Source organism: Petaurus breviceps, unplaced genomic scaffold, assembly GCF_028583685.1.
Source record: "Petaurus breviceps papuanus isolate PSGF00001 unplaced genomic scaffold, PetGlider_PUasm1.0 84, whole genome shotgun sequence".
NCBI lineage: Eukaryota > Metazoa > Chordata > Mammalia > Diprotodontia > Petauridae > Petaurus > Petaurus breviceps.
Window position 1 is genome coordinate 13,147,334 of NW_027186645.1, and position 14,141 is coordinate 13,161,474.

General features: G+C 37.0%; 1 pseudogene; it reads left to right on the top strand.

Moving 5' to 3' along the window:
* Positions 1-212: 212 nt before the first annotated feature.
* Positions 213-1,933, top strand: LOC138176208 (ubiquinone biosynthesis protein COQ9, mitochondrial pseudogene; annotated as a pseudogene).
* The last annotated feature ends 12,208 nt before the right edge of the window (positions 1,934-14,141 follow it).

The window sequence follows — 14,141 nt, forward strand, 5'->3', positions numbered from 1 at the left end:
ATACCCTGATCACTTTCTGAGCAAACCCATTTCTAGATGGGGATGGGGAGGGTAGTTCAGAAGGAGTCTAAGGGCCATTATATTCTTATTGAATATTCTTGCAAAGTGTGGGCAAAGTTAAGTCTCCTTTTTGTTAAATGTTCAGTGACTATCACATGTCTCAGTTTGTCCCAACATTGAACCTGAACTATAAGAAGGTGTTAGCTAGTGCCCACTTCCAAGATGGCAGCGGCGGTGACTGGGTGCCTCCATTGGACAGGATGGAGGTTCCTGCAGCTGCAGTGCTGGCCCGTGACCAGGTGTCAGCCCTCCCTGATGCCACGTGCCTTCCATGTTTCAGCTTTGGCAATGAAATCTTCAGATGAACAAAAGTACCAGCCCCCACCCTCTTCTTCTCAGCCGCACTCAGAGTCACAGGGAATAGAAGAGCCTAATCCAGAGTCCTCACACTCACCTCCCTGGTATACAGATCAGGGTGGTGAGGAGGATGAGGACTATGAAAGTGGGGAGCAGCTGCAGCATTGGATCCTGACTGCAGCTTTGGAGTTTGTGCCTACCCATGGGTGGACCCCAGAAGCCATTGCAGAAGGAGCTCAGTCCCTGGGTCTCTCTAGTGAAGCAGCTGGCATATTTGGAAATGATGGCAGTGAACTGATCCTGCATTTTGTGACACAGTGTAATGCTAAACTCGGTCGTATGATGGAAGAGGAACAAAAGCTCGTACAGTTGGGCTAGGCGGAGAAGAGGAAGACAGACCAGTTCCTGAGGGATGCAGTGGAAACTAGACTGAGAATGCTGATCCCATATATTGAACATTGGCCCCGGGTCCTTGGCATCCTTGTGCTCCCTTATAATATCCCAGCCAGCCTAAACCTCCACACCAGTACGGTAGATGACATGTGGCACTATGCTGGAGACCAGTCCACTGACATTAACTGCTATACACGTTGGGCAGTATTGGCGGGCATCTACAACACTACAGAGCTAGTGATGATGCAAGACTCATCTCCTGACTTTGAAGACACTTAGTGCTTCCTTGAAAACAGGATCAATGATGCCATGAACATGGGACACACAGCCAAACAGTTCAAATCTATGGGGAAAGCACTTGTGCAGGGAATGATGGGAGCAGCCATGACTCTCAAGAACTTGACAGGCCTAAACCAGCATTGATGAGGAGGAAGAAGAGTGAGCCTGAGTGCCCAGAAGAAAATGAAAGTATTTTGACAGCTCTTTGAAAAACATAAAGTGCTGTACCAATGTAAGGTATTATTCAGAACAAATAAGAGTTTGTCTCAAACATTACCCTGTGCAATGAACCATCTATGTGCTGGTTGCTTTGCTGACTATTCCTGGCCAAAAACTGGGTCAGTTCTTCAGTTCCTAATGCCACATCAGACCTCTTGTCTTCAGCAACCTCACACCTCTGTGTAGCAACTGTGTTACTAGAAAATCAAAACTTCACCCAAGATGCCCACTGAGTACCTTACTCTCACCATCCCAACACATTATGGGCCCTGGGAATATATTGATCATGTCTTAACCCTCTCCTAAGAACTTCTTAAGGCTATAATTTGATAACTGAACTCTACCTTTGTTCTCCTGTGAGTATTATTACATTGCCATCCATCCCAGTTGTGCTGTTTGAAAGGGCAGCATAGGTCATGTGTACTACACATAATCTTTGAGGTGGTCCCACACTGAAATCTCTGCTTTTCTGCATAAGGTCCTTCTAGGACACCTATGGAGAGGGGAAGGGTGGGCATCATCTTTGATTCAGTTGTTTGCCAGATAGTTGTGCCCATTTATGCCTTGCATATGGTCCTAGGCCCTGTTTCTTTGGGAGCCATATACCTATTCTGTTAAGGAATTATTAGTGAATGTAGATTCTGTAAAGAAGATAATAAAATTGTTTGTTTGGAACAACAATAAAAAAGAAGGTGTTAGCATCAGAGCCATACACTTACAACACATACCATCTCTTGATCTATTCTTTAACAGGCCCTGATCTGACTGAACACAGACAATTGGTTGAGAAATTACTTCCACAGCAGTAACTTGAGGTTTCTTGTCCATTAAAATAGAATCAATTTCATTTTTGTGATATTTGGTGTTTACCATACCCCACACCTTCTAATTATTTTCTCAAAGGAAGCATGCCTTCATTTTACAGATAAAGAAATTGAATCTCAGAGAAGTTAAATGACTTTCCCAATGTGACAAAAATGATAAAGAGTAAAGTATAAGTAATAAAGAGTAGAGAACTCAGGTTTCCCAGCTCCAAAAACATTATTCTTTCCACTATTTCACATTGTTTTAAAAAACTTCCTAAGCTAAAACTTCCTATTTCTATGTGGAGCTTCCATTAACATCAAAGGGAACTTTTAGAAAATTAAAGACCATGAACCATATGAGAATTGCAGTCCAGAATTATTAAGATAATATGAGAAGCTCAATTTAGGCTATGTACTGACCTCTCTATATTAATTTTGAAATATAATATTGAAAATTATATACAAGTCACTTTTCAGATATCTGGGGGGGTAGAAAAGGCCCTAAAAGCTGCTCACCACCACAATTGCCTTTCTAAAAACCCAACATTTTAGTACTTAACTTCATTTAAACAATTTTTAAGTAAGTAAAGTTATCAAAGAACTACATTTTCCCAAGTCACCTAATTCTTAAGAAGGTCAGAACAGAGCTTTTAAAAATAAGCATTATCTTCCCTTTTTACAAAAAGAAATACATCATTAACAAAGATGTTTTAAAGCTTTCTTTTCCTAACTTCTTTAAAACTCTTCATTTAAATATTTGCCATGAATCATACCTAGCATTCAATTTAAGGCTTTTACAGTTTAAAATGGTAAATAACTAATATTTAGGAAAACATCTCCTTTCAAATATCCTAATTTCCAATGCCATATTTAGAGAAGTGGGTAATCAGGTAAGAAGTAATTTTAAATTTTATTTAATTTAATTTTAATTAAAAATATTTTAGAGGCTTTCAAATATGTATTATAACTTGACCTAAGGTGCAATTACCCCTATTGTCCTACACATATACTAATGGTTTATCATACAGAAAAACAAGCTTCAAAATAAAAGGCATTATCAGGTTATTAAAATCCATGTGCAAAGATACTGTCCTTTGGAAGCCTGGATATTTATTTGAGCACCTTTAGGTTAATGAACCCCTTTTAAGGTTAGATGTATATAACTGTGTGTGAAGCAAAATGTTGCTATGTGACTGCTTTAAATTCTAGATATTTTTGATCCAACATTATTGCATTCCCCATTCCCACCCCCAGAAACTGCAAATAAAATTTGGAATAGGCAGTTCTTTGTATCAATCAAGAGAGTTGTAATATTCCTATTGATAGGATTTTTAGACCATACATTATGTAATTTAAACAGTGCTGGCCACCATACCTTTGCAGAGGTTTAATTGCTCTTCAGGGGAACAGTGTAGAGCAATTATATGAATGATACCAGATCTCAACGATTAAGTTATGAGGAAAGACAGGGAAAAGTTGAGCATATTCTCAGTGGAAAAGAAAAGGCTTCTTGTAACCCAATTGAAGTTTTAGAAATTATGAGAGGAATGGATAAAATTGATCCAAGCAAACTCTTTATGCTTTCAAGACCACAGAAACAAGTAGATATGATCTGAAAATTAGAAAGTTAGAAACAAGAAAAAAAGAGCTGAGGCAAAACTATTTTACACAAAGGGTAATAAGACTATGGAATAAATTACTATAAAGGGCCCCTGAAGCAAGGAGCATCATTGAATACAAGAGGGAATGAAATGAATTTCTAAATGAAAAGGAGAGATAGAGAAGGATGAGAAGAATATAGACAGATGGAAATAAGGGACAAGCTAAAAAACAAGTGATGAGCAGAAAGGCCTTTCATTGGTGTTCTTTCACTTCTTACTGATAATGTTGTTAAATGGCTGTTGGCATACCCTGTGATCTAAAATAATGTTGTAGCACTGCACTCCATGCTGCCACGTCTAACCAAATATCACTCGGCACATTCAGCGTACTTCTATCTTCAGGGATGGCTGAATAGGAATCCATATCATATGACTTCCCCAAAGAGATGATTTGGGAATATTCCCACCTATATAGTTAATGAAGTTCTACTCTTCTATGGAAATTATAAAAATCAAAGGTTTTTTGTTATTCTGATTTAAAAAAAAACAAGTATTGCCCATAAGCACCTATATTCTAGTGCATGACTTAATAATGCATGAGATGATTTCCGATATAACGTGGAGAAAAAATGCAGACAGCATAATATCCATTTATCAACCATTAATAATGGCACTGTTCTTCTTTCCCTGAGCAGAGTGTCCTCAAGTTACATTTGAAAAGATTCCCCTGCCTTTCTTAGCTGTAAGCATGAATCTTCTTTGGGAAAGGGGACTAATACCGTATGCAGAATTTCAAGCAATGGCTGGCTTCAAACATTAATTTCCAAGCTATCACTGGCTAATTATTCAGCAGTTATGTTAGTGTTTTAGATGGGGAATAGGTTACCTTTGGGAGAAAAGATTCAGCTTTCAAGTGAAGCTAACCAAAGTATTACAACTAAAACTTTTACAGTACATGCTGCTCCCAGTAGGTAGAAGCAAAGGTTTAACAGAGAAAGGGCTTACATCAGCAGTGGTTGAGCTGATACAAAATGTCCATTCAATTCGAATTGGCAAGAGAAAAAAGTTTCCTTTAGCTCATGGATTCTTTAACCTGGGGTCCATGAACTTTTGTGTGACTAACTGTATTTCAGTATAATTGGGTTCCTTTGTAATCCTATGTATTTTATTTTCCACATTTACTCTTAGAAGGGAGTTTCCTTGGTTTCATTAGGTTGGCAAGGAAGTTCATGACACAAAAAGAGTTTTGCTTTAGATGAAATTTCACTATTACTCATTTTAAATATTGTGTAGCTAATTGTCTATACCAGACTTCTCCTCCCTACCTTGTCTACCTGCTCAAAAAAAAAAAAAGAAAAGGAAAGGAAAGGAAAGGAAAAGAAGAGAGAAGAAAAGAGAAGAAAAGAAAACCATCAGGGAAGAACAGAAGATTTGAGCAAAAAAAAGTTTATTGACAAAATCGATACTCTTGATTGGTCTAATCACAGTGTAACATATCTAACATTTAAAGGTCATTAGGGGCTAATCATGATAGTTAGGAATGTTTGTGATTCTCAGAACTCAGATCCTTGAGATTTTCCTTTTATTTGGTGGGAAATGTGAACATTATATCTCAAACTGATACATGTTGTCTATTGAAGGTGGACCACAAGGAAGCCTGAAGGATATATATACTAAACAGATAAACAGAAAAAAATAAGTACAGCACTGAGAATCAGAATGCAATGCATTTGTTTTAGAACCCTGTAGAATAATTGAGAATATAAAAAATATATAAGCCTGGCAACTTCTACCTAGTTAAAAGCTTCTAAGTGTTTAATTAATTAGCGCTTTAATTTGTTTTCAATCCTTTTCTGGGTGCCATTATTTTTAATATGAGCATTGGGACAACAATAAAAAAAATTCCCTCTAACAATGCAGTATTCTGCAATGTATAGCCACCTGAGAATGCTGAGAAGTTAAGTGACTTACCTACAGTCTTCCAGTCAGTATATTTCATTTTCTTTACTTGTACCCAGCTCTTACTGATGAAGAACTGGGATGTCCATCCACTGTGCCATTTTCCCCTTTGATATTATTTCTTTCAACTATACCATCAGGATCTTAGTTTCATAGATTTGGAATTAGAAGGGACCTTAGTTCATTGATTCAAACTCCATCATTTTTCAAATGGGAAAACAAAAAATGAGAAAACTCCAGGAGGAGATGGAGGTGATTGTCTAAGTGCACACAGTAAGTTGAGGATCAGTAATGGAATCCAGGGTGGGCTCTCTGACTACAAATTCAGTACTCTCTCTTTTTTACTTTGTCCACTGGTTAGGTGCCAGAGATCCTGTCAATCTAGTGCATGTCTCTGATGCAAAGGTGAGTGGAAATGGGGAATATAGGTCTACAAAGGTTGGAATCAGAGAATCACTGGAATGAATAGTAGAATGAGCCTACCCATCACTAACAAACAACCTTTTGGCTTTGCTCAGATGCATTGCTTGCTTTGTAGATTAGCAATACAAAGGACAGAAAATGTTTTGTTCTAAATAACACGGTATTAAGGGAAATTCCTTCTGCAGACATGACCTCAGAAAATCCAAATTATTATTTACCAGCCTCCTTGTTTTCTCTTCACAACATGTATATATATTATACCATTAAAATTGGTTGGTAGTGCTTTGGGACATTTTAGCTCACCAGTTATTGTAGAAATACATGGCAAACAATGCCATAGAGAAACATTTGTTCTGTGTTAAAATTTTAGGAGCATTGGATTTGCAACATATCGTTAAAGCAGCACATACAAGTATTTTGTGTATGCTGAGATTAATTTTCAATATGAAATCTCCCCTGGGATATTTATATTCTTCCAATCAGCATAGAACTGTCCATCAAAACTAACATTATAAATATTTTTTTTCAACTTGGCACTGCAAATGTTTCAGGGCTTTCTTAAGAGCTCCAGACAGATTAGCAATCCTCCTATAAAAATGACCTATGTCATTTTTTTCCAATGCCTGGCTAGTTATTTCAATATAGTTCAATGAGGGGAGGTGGTAAGTGTTGTCCGGTCTTTCCCCTTCCCCCACCCTATCAGTTAATTTTAAATTCACTACTTCAGAGTGCAAATATTATTATTATTATCCCCATCATTCAATGGAAGTACACTTGTATATCTTTTAGAATGCAACATACACGGCATGTTTCTTTTCTAGAAGTTTACTTCTAATTAGACAAGAGAACAAAATAAATAGAGATTCCAAAAGGGAAAACACATTTTTACACAAATGGCTTCCATCATTTCTGAACTCTGCTAAGCATTTTTAATAGATATGTGCCCTTAGCTCAACGTTTGCATGCTAACAATTTAATCTGAATACCAATATAGACACAAAATAAACGATTGTTTCCTGCCAGAGGTATCTGCAGAAGAAATCTTGGAGTAAAACATTGTCTTTGCAGCTCATTGTGTCTCTAATTAGAGTGGAAGGAGGCAGAAGCTTGCTGGTGTCAGTCTGTGTTTAGCATGCCCTGGAGCCTCAAACTCCTGTGGGTATCAAAGTGCACTAATTAAATGAGGGGTCCACAATACAGCACTAAACATCAGAGTGAGAGAAAGAGTCCAGTGTCCTCAGTGCCTTTGAGAGTCCATGGCCCACGCTAATTACCCATTGTTGAATTGACTTCCCATTCAGTGAGGAATGAATGGTTCTTCTCTCCCTCCTCCCTCTGTACCCCCCCTCCCCGTTTCTATTTTACCATCTTTGCTTTGGCCGCCTAATTAATCTTATGGAAATCTCCCGAAGCCAGATTCCAGCAAGGTTGCCCCGATGTTTATAATTTGATTTGTGATGATAAAAGTGAAGGCACCCGGTGATGGAACAGTGTCATTTTCAACACTCTTGAGAATCGAAGAGGCTATCAATCTTTCCCACGTGCCTAGCAAACTGATATCCTAGAAAATTAACTTCAATTAATAACAGAAATCCCTAGACGCTCAGGAAAGTAGAGCTGCTTTGAAAGAGAACCTTCAAAGATGTCTCAGGATTGTCTTTTATATGCAGACTTTTATATATTATATTATATATGTGTATATATGTGCGTATTATATGTATAGTACGCACATATATGGATATATTAAAAATCTCAGTGAGGAGATTAGATTTTTTTTAACTCCCATAATTCTAGTTTTGGAAGGCTGTGGTGTCATTTCATATTTAGTGGAGGAAGGACTTAACAAGAGGCGTCTGGGTTAAATCAGATTGGACTCCTTTCTTTGGGCTGAACCTTTTTCATCATTACTCATTTGTTTTACTGAGGAGCACTATTTTAAATACCATTGAAAAGTTTTTTTTTTCCTTTTTCTCAAATGAGGAAAGCTTTATGCATGGACTCATTCATACCACCTTCCTTTCTTTATTTGTGTTGATGAAGGTTATTGAGATTTCCTGAGTGGTGTTCAACAAAACCTTTAAGAGAACTTTTCCAGTGTTCTCATACCTGGAAGATGTGGAAAAGTCATAGAAGGAGTCACTTTTCTATTTCTGTTTATAGCAAATATTTAAGTATCTGTATTTTTAATTATATAATGCAATTCTGGATTACTCCTAAAAAGAGAAGCCAATGGTTGTGATACAAACTGAATTCAAAAAAATACCAGAAATAATTTTCCATCATAACAAATGAAATAGTTCCTCTATAAAGTATCATCCCATAGTTGGCCCTTAATCTTTCATAGTATTGTTAACAATATGACCTGAGTAGTAAACAGAAAGGTAGTTAAAATTAATACAGTGACAGCTTTTGCCATGAAAATAGATAATGACTTTTTAAAACCAATAGTAGATAACAATGAACCTAAAATCAAGGGAAGGACAAGTGACTTTTAATCTGGTTTTGGTCCTTAAGTTTAGCAATCACTATCATGTGATTGAAGTCCTATCGTTGCATTCCTTCTTCTCATTACAGCCTTTGCCACCAGACTGACTGGGGCATTAGGATTTTAATGCCTCATATATTCTGTAAATTATGTTGGAGTACTGTACACTACATCGACCTAAGTATTCTATAATTTGATTGGCTGGTGATTCCATTTCCATTGTTGACAACTATGCTAACCATTTGAGAAAAGGGCTATGGTAATCCAATCAAAATACAGTATAGTGACGGTATGTCACAAAGCACACAGTATTAGGATTTCATATTTTAAAAGAAATGTTTTCAAAGTAATTTTAATATAAAGATAACTGTTAAGAATGGAAAAAGAGAAGCATAAATTCAAGCCATGTTCATTATCATGCCATGTTTTAAATTAAATGATAGCTCTCTAGTTTTCAGACTGATGGCAATGAGATTTGGAGACAATATTGTCATTTTATTTAGCATGTACAGCTGATAGCAAGCATACATTTCAGAAAGACTTTCATGTAGGAAAAAATCTTTTAGGGTGATTTCTAGTTATTAATACTATAAATTTATAATTTATTCATAATTATGTAACCTATGATTACTATAACCAAATCTATTCCTTAGTAACAAACAGTGGTTTTCAGAGATGACTGTAGAAAAACTTTGCCATATAGATTCTAGGGAAACGAATACAAAGTATTGCTCAGGGTTATAATTTTGAAGGGACAAATAAATGATTACCTACAAAACATCAAGGTATGTAATTTCAGCATTTTAGAATACTGCCCAACTTGATGTTAAATACTTCAACATATTAATAATGAGAAATAGGTCTCATTTTTTCTAGCAAACAAGCATTTTGGGGAGAAATGTTTGGTTTTAGACCAAATAGAAGAAACCCAGGCCACACATAAACCAGAAGTAGCATGCAGATTCACGAATGCTATTAACTAGATTATGCAAAATCGGTCCATGAACATCCTTAAAGAGAAAGAGGCAACTGTAATGCTATTTATATGTGCATTTTTCTGATTTCTAAAAACTGTAGTTGAGCTGTTTTAATCATTAAGGTCTAAATATTACATTTGTGATCACATCTATCTAAAACATTGAAATGTGAAAATGAAGAGTGCACAGTGCACGTTCCAGAACGGTGTTGAATCTTTATGTTATCAGGTCATGTTACCTAATGACCTTCTTTCTGGTGTATAGAATATACCCTTTCATGAAAATTTTTCCAAACAGATTCATAAACTTGTTTCTCCTAAGTCTTTCATGACTCATGAAGGAGTCTGTAGAGAAAGATTCTGGGATATGGAGAGAGAGAGTTAAGAAGCTTCAAAAGCTTACTAGAATCCTTACCCAAATCTTGGAAAGACTCTTTAACTTGATTTCTGAAGGAAAACACCAAAATCTCACCATTCAGGGGTGGAGCTAATCTTACTTTACCTCCACTCCCAAGTAATTCCAGAACTGATCATTTCCAAATCATTTCCAAATGGTTTCCCTTTTTTTCAGCACCAGGCTACCTCCACCGAACATGATTAACTCTCATCTATGAAATTGTTTAACACATTTCATGTTAAATAAAAAGGAACTTGATGATGTAATAAATGTTTTATATTCAATAAGATAATCATCATATTTCATACCCTCATTCCTAAAGAGTGCCTGCTCTGATCCTTCAAAAATGACCTGCAAGTAGCCTAGCAATAATGTTAACTCTATATATGCTTTATTCTTTGCTCAGTTAATCACACATTCAATTTACCTATCTTCTTGCCCATGTGCATTATAATGCAAATCAATTCAAGTAGAGATGAGAAAGCTTAGTAAGACCTGCCTGGCAAGCAAACTTCCTTTTTTTCTTTTCTTAAAGCGAGCCAAGCTCATGAGTTAGAGATGAGCTAAATTACAATCACAGAAGGATTTAACAGCCAGTTTAAATACACACACACACACACACACACCCTACCCAAAATCTTCAAGCTGAAAAGGGGAAAACAAATCATTAACTGACTAATAGTAAGATTCCAAGCTTCATGGGCTAGGGGAATGTCTCTGTATTTCTATTCTTCTTGCTTCTATCACTGTACCTAGTCATAAAGAAACACACCAAATGGGAATGTGTGTCCTAATCCTTAGGTTATAGCCCTACTGCTATATGTAATTTCAGAATGATACCCTTCTCCCCCTTCCTTGGCCTGTTTCTGCTCTTTCCAGCCCAAGCTAGCTCCAGGGATATTGCTTCTTTTAGGATTTGGGCAGGAAAAGTATATGACACACATTTGGCAGTAGGTACAGTATCCTTCTGTTATGGCCCAATGTTCCACTAACCTTTTACAAAATCCAGCTGAACACAAGGCCTAACCTTGGAATGGGTCTGCCAAGCAGCCTGATTCATAGACTACCTCAAAGGATGTTTTAAAGGGATGAAACAATTCAGGGTCAAATCCTCTCATACACTTCTGAAGAGAGGTGCCTGAACGTGTCCTTGTTTAAAAAAAAAAAAAAACTTTTGGCTTGAAAATAACTTCAGTAGGATAAGGCAAGGTGTCCTTCATAACTAAGGTGTGGTCACCAGTGGAGTATGTAGTCTATGTATTACCACTTACCCTCAGCACATGACCCAGGATCAACCCACCTTCATTCCCATTCATACTACTACTAATATTGCTACTAATAGCTGCCACATATATTGCTTCATGACTTTTCAAAGAGGTTTACATATATCATACTGCTTGATCCTTACAATAACTCTTTGAACTAAGTGCCATTATCATCTCCTTTTGACAGATCTGAAAATCAATCCTGGAGAGGCCAAGTCATATGACCATTAAGTATCTGAGAGGTCTTCCTGACTCCAAATCCAATACTCTGTTCACTACATCATGTCATCTCCCCATATCTCTCAGTATCACTTATACTATTTCTCTTGTGCTGGTTGTTAATGTTTTGGAGCACAGTCATATCAACTATGCATCATAGACAGCATTTTCAGTTTTTTGATGGCAAAAGTCAGATTGCAAGTAGTTGGGAAATAAGAGGGGAAACAGTGTAGATGACCCTTTATAGGCATTTGACTGGAAAGTGGAAAAGAGACATAGGATAATAGCTTGAGAAACTAGCACAATTAAGTGAAAATTTTTTTGCTCTCTTTTTCCTTTTTAGAGGCTAGAGGAGACAAAATGCTTATAAGAAGCAGGAACATAGATGACAGAAAAAAAAGAGAAGGCTTGAGAAGGCAAGCTCTTGGAAGAGTAATGACATGATGATGGTGTATAGAGTGACAGAGATAGATTAAGTGATCCTAGAAGACTTTTCTGAGTAATATTGATATAGGGAATGTGTGGGAATGTCAGTGATGGTCAGTGTATATATTTTCTTCTCCTTGTCCTTGAGAAAAGAAGCCCACACCATTCAAGATGGTGACCATAGCTACTGTCTTCTTCAGCAATGGTGTCAAACTCAAATAGAAACAAGGATCACCAAACTGTATATAAGGAATTCTGTAGTGCATATTGACTCAGCAAATGACATATTAACATTATCCATGTTTTATTGTATTTTCAATTTTGTTAAATACTTTCCAATTATATGTTGGTATATACCACCCTTGAGAATGTTGCAGACCACATATGATCTGCTACTGCTTTTGATACCTCTGTTCTATAATGACCTAGGTTTTCATTGATACAAGAAGGTGAGGAAGAGTGTAGATTTCATCAAGCCATATAGGTTGTCCATCATTTACATCTCATTCTCACCATATAATCAGACCCATTTCTTTCCCATCATATTATTACTTCAACTAACACTACTACTAAGACAATAACAACTACTACTATATATGTATTGCTTTAAACTTTTCAAATGAAAAAAAGATATCCAAGGTGGGTGTTTTTAATAGAAAGGGATTCCAGTGAATACAACAACACTGGAGGGTTGAGAAGTATTTGAACTACAAAGGTGAGGGCTGAGACCAAGAGAGACGAGACTATAGGGAGAAGTGGGAAAAAGAAAAGACTTTTACCTGATTGACTCTGAATCACATGGATGAGGCCATCAGGGCCTGGGACTCTTCCTGATATGTTGTGGTGACAGAACCAGCAATCAAGCAAGGTTCCCACAATGTAGGGTCTTCTTATGACAAAGCACAGAGACTTTGGCTTAAGGGTGACAACTTGAGTGGCTGGTTACTCTAAACACCGGCCAGCTAGGAGTAGAGGCAATGGATACAAGATCATATGTACTGATAACTCATGGAAATATAATACTTTAACTAAAAAGAAACTATGGCTAACCAATGGTAAAGATCACTTTTAATTTGAGATTTACTTGACCTATGCAGGTTGGCTCTGTGGCATATTTTCTTACCATTTAGTTAACTCTTATAGATTTGTGTTCATTTTAGGAAGGTGAAGGGAGTGTTACATTACAGGAAAATTGTTGACTAAAGCTTGAAGGAAGAATCTGCCCCTTACAGGAAATAGTGACCCTCACTTGGGCGGATAATTAAAGAAGGAAAATTTACAGAAGGAGACAAGAGAATAGAACAGAAGCAACAGAGAGGAAACAAATATTCCTGTTCCCAAGCCCTGTCCTTAAAGAAAAGAACCAGGGCAATCCATTCATCCTCATTTACACTACTGTGTTCTGGGGCTGAGCAGGAAATATAGTATAAGAGGTACTCCTACAGGAGGTTCCAGGAGATGGAACTGGAGCATGGCAGTAAGGTTTAGCATATATTCTAGGGGAACCAAACCTCTGTATCTTTCTTTAGATGAATCCCTTTCATAGGATACAAACATGGTATCAAATTACTGGAGCTTTAGAAGTACTATGGGGGTTAGAGAATCATGGATGGAGATCAGAAAGCTGTTTCATGAATAACCCCACACACACACACACACGCACACACCCATTTTACAAAGAAGATAACTGAGTCTGATAGAGATTGAGTAGCTTGGCACAAAATTATGTAGATTGTAAGTGGCAGAGTCACAATTTAATCATGATCTTCTGAGTCCTAACCTAGTGCTCTTTCTCTAAATGATGCTTGGCAAATTCTGTGTCAGCTTCCTATTAACTAAATAGGATCCAGGCCATACTGTCTTCAAAATGGCCTGATAGGTTAAAGGCAAGGAGAGGAAGGTTTACCGCTTGAATAGCTGACCCAGCATCATTACATCTAAATACTTTACTAGACTCACAGTGGGGAGCCCCTTTCATAAAATTATGACACATGGAAAATTAACTTCTTGTCAGTATCATTTTGCAAAGTGCTTCCTTCCTCCAATGAACTGGCATTTTGGCACCTTTAAAAATATAGTTTTTTCTGCCCTAGAGTTTAATTGGCAGCTTATTTCTGGAGTGTAAGTCATTCATTCTTCATCAAGAATAGTTGTAGCTTCTGAATTTTCCATGATGGCCTAAACCTAAAGGACCAATTTTTAAAGAATTCTGAGTATCCCATTGGCGCATAGCTGCATTGGACATGAATATTAAAAAGGGTGAGAGCTTAAAGCCCTTGGTAGCAAGTCCCGTCAAGATAGCCCACAGGAGGACATTCAGAATATGACCAGGATTC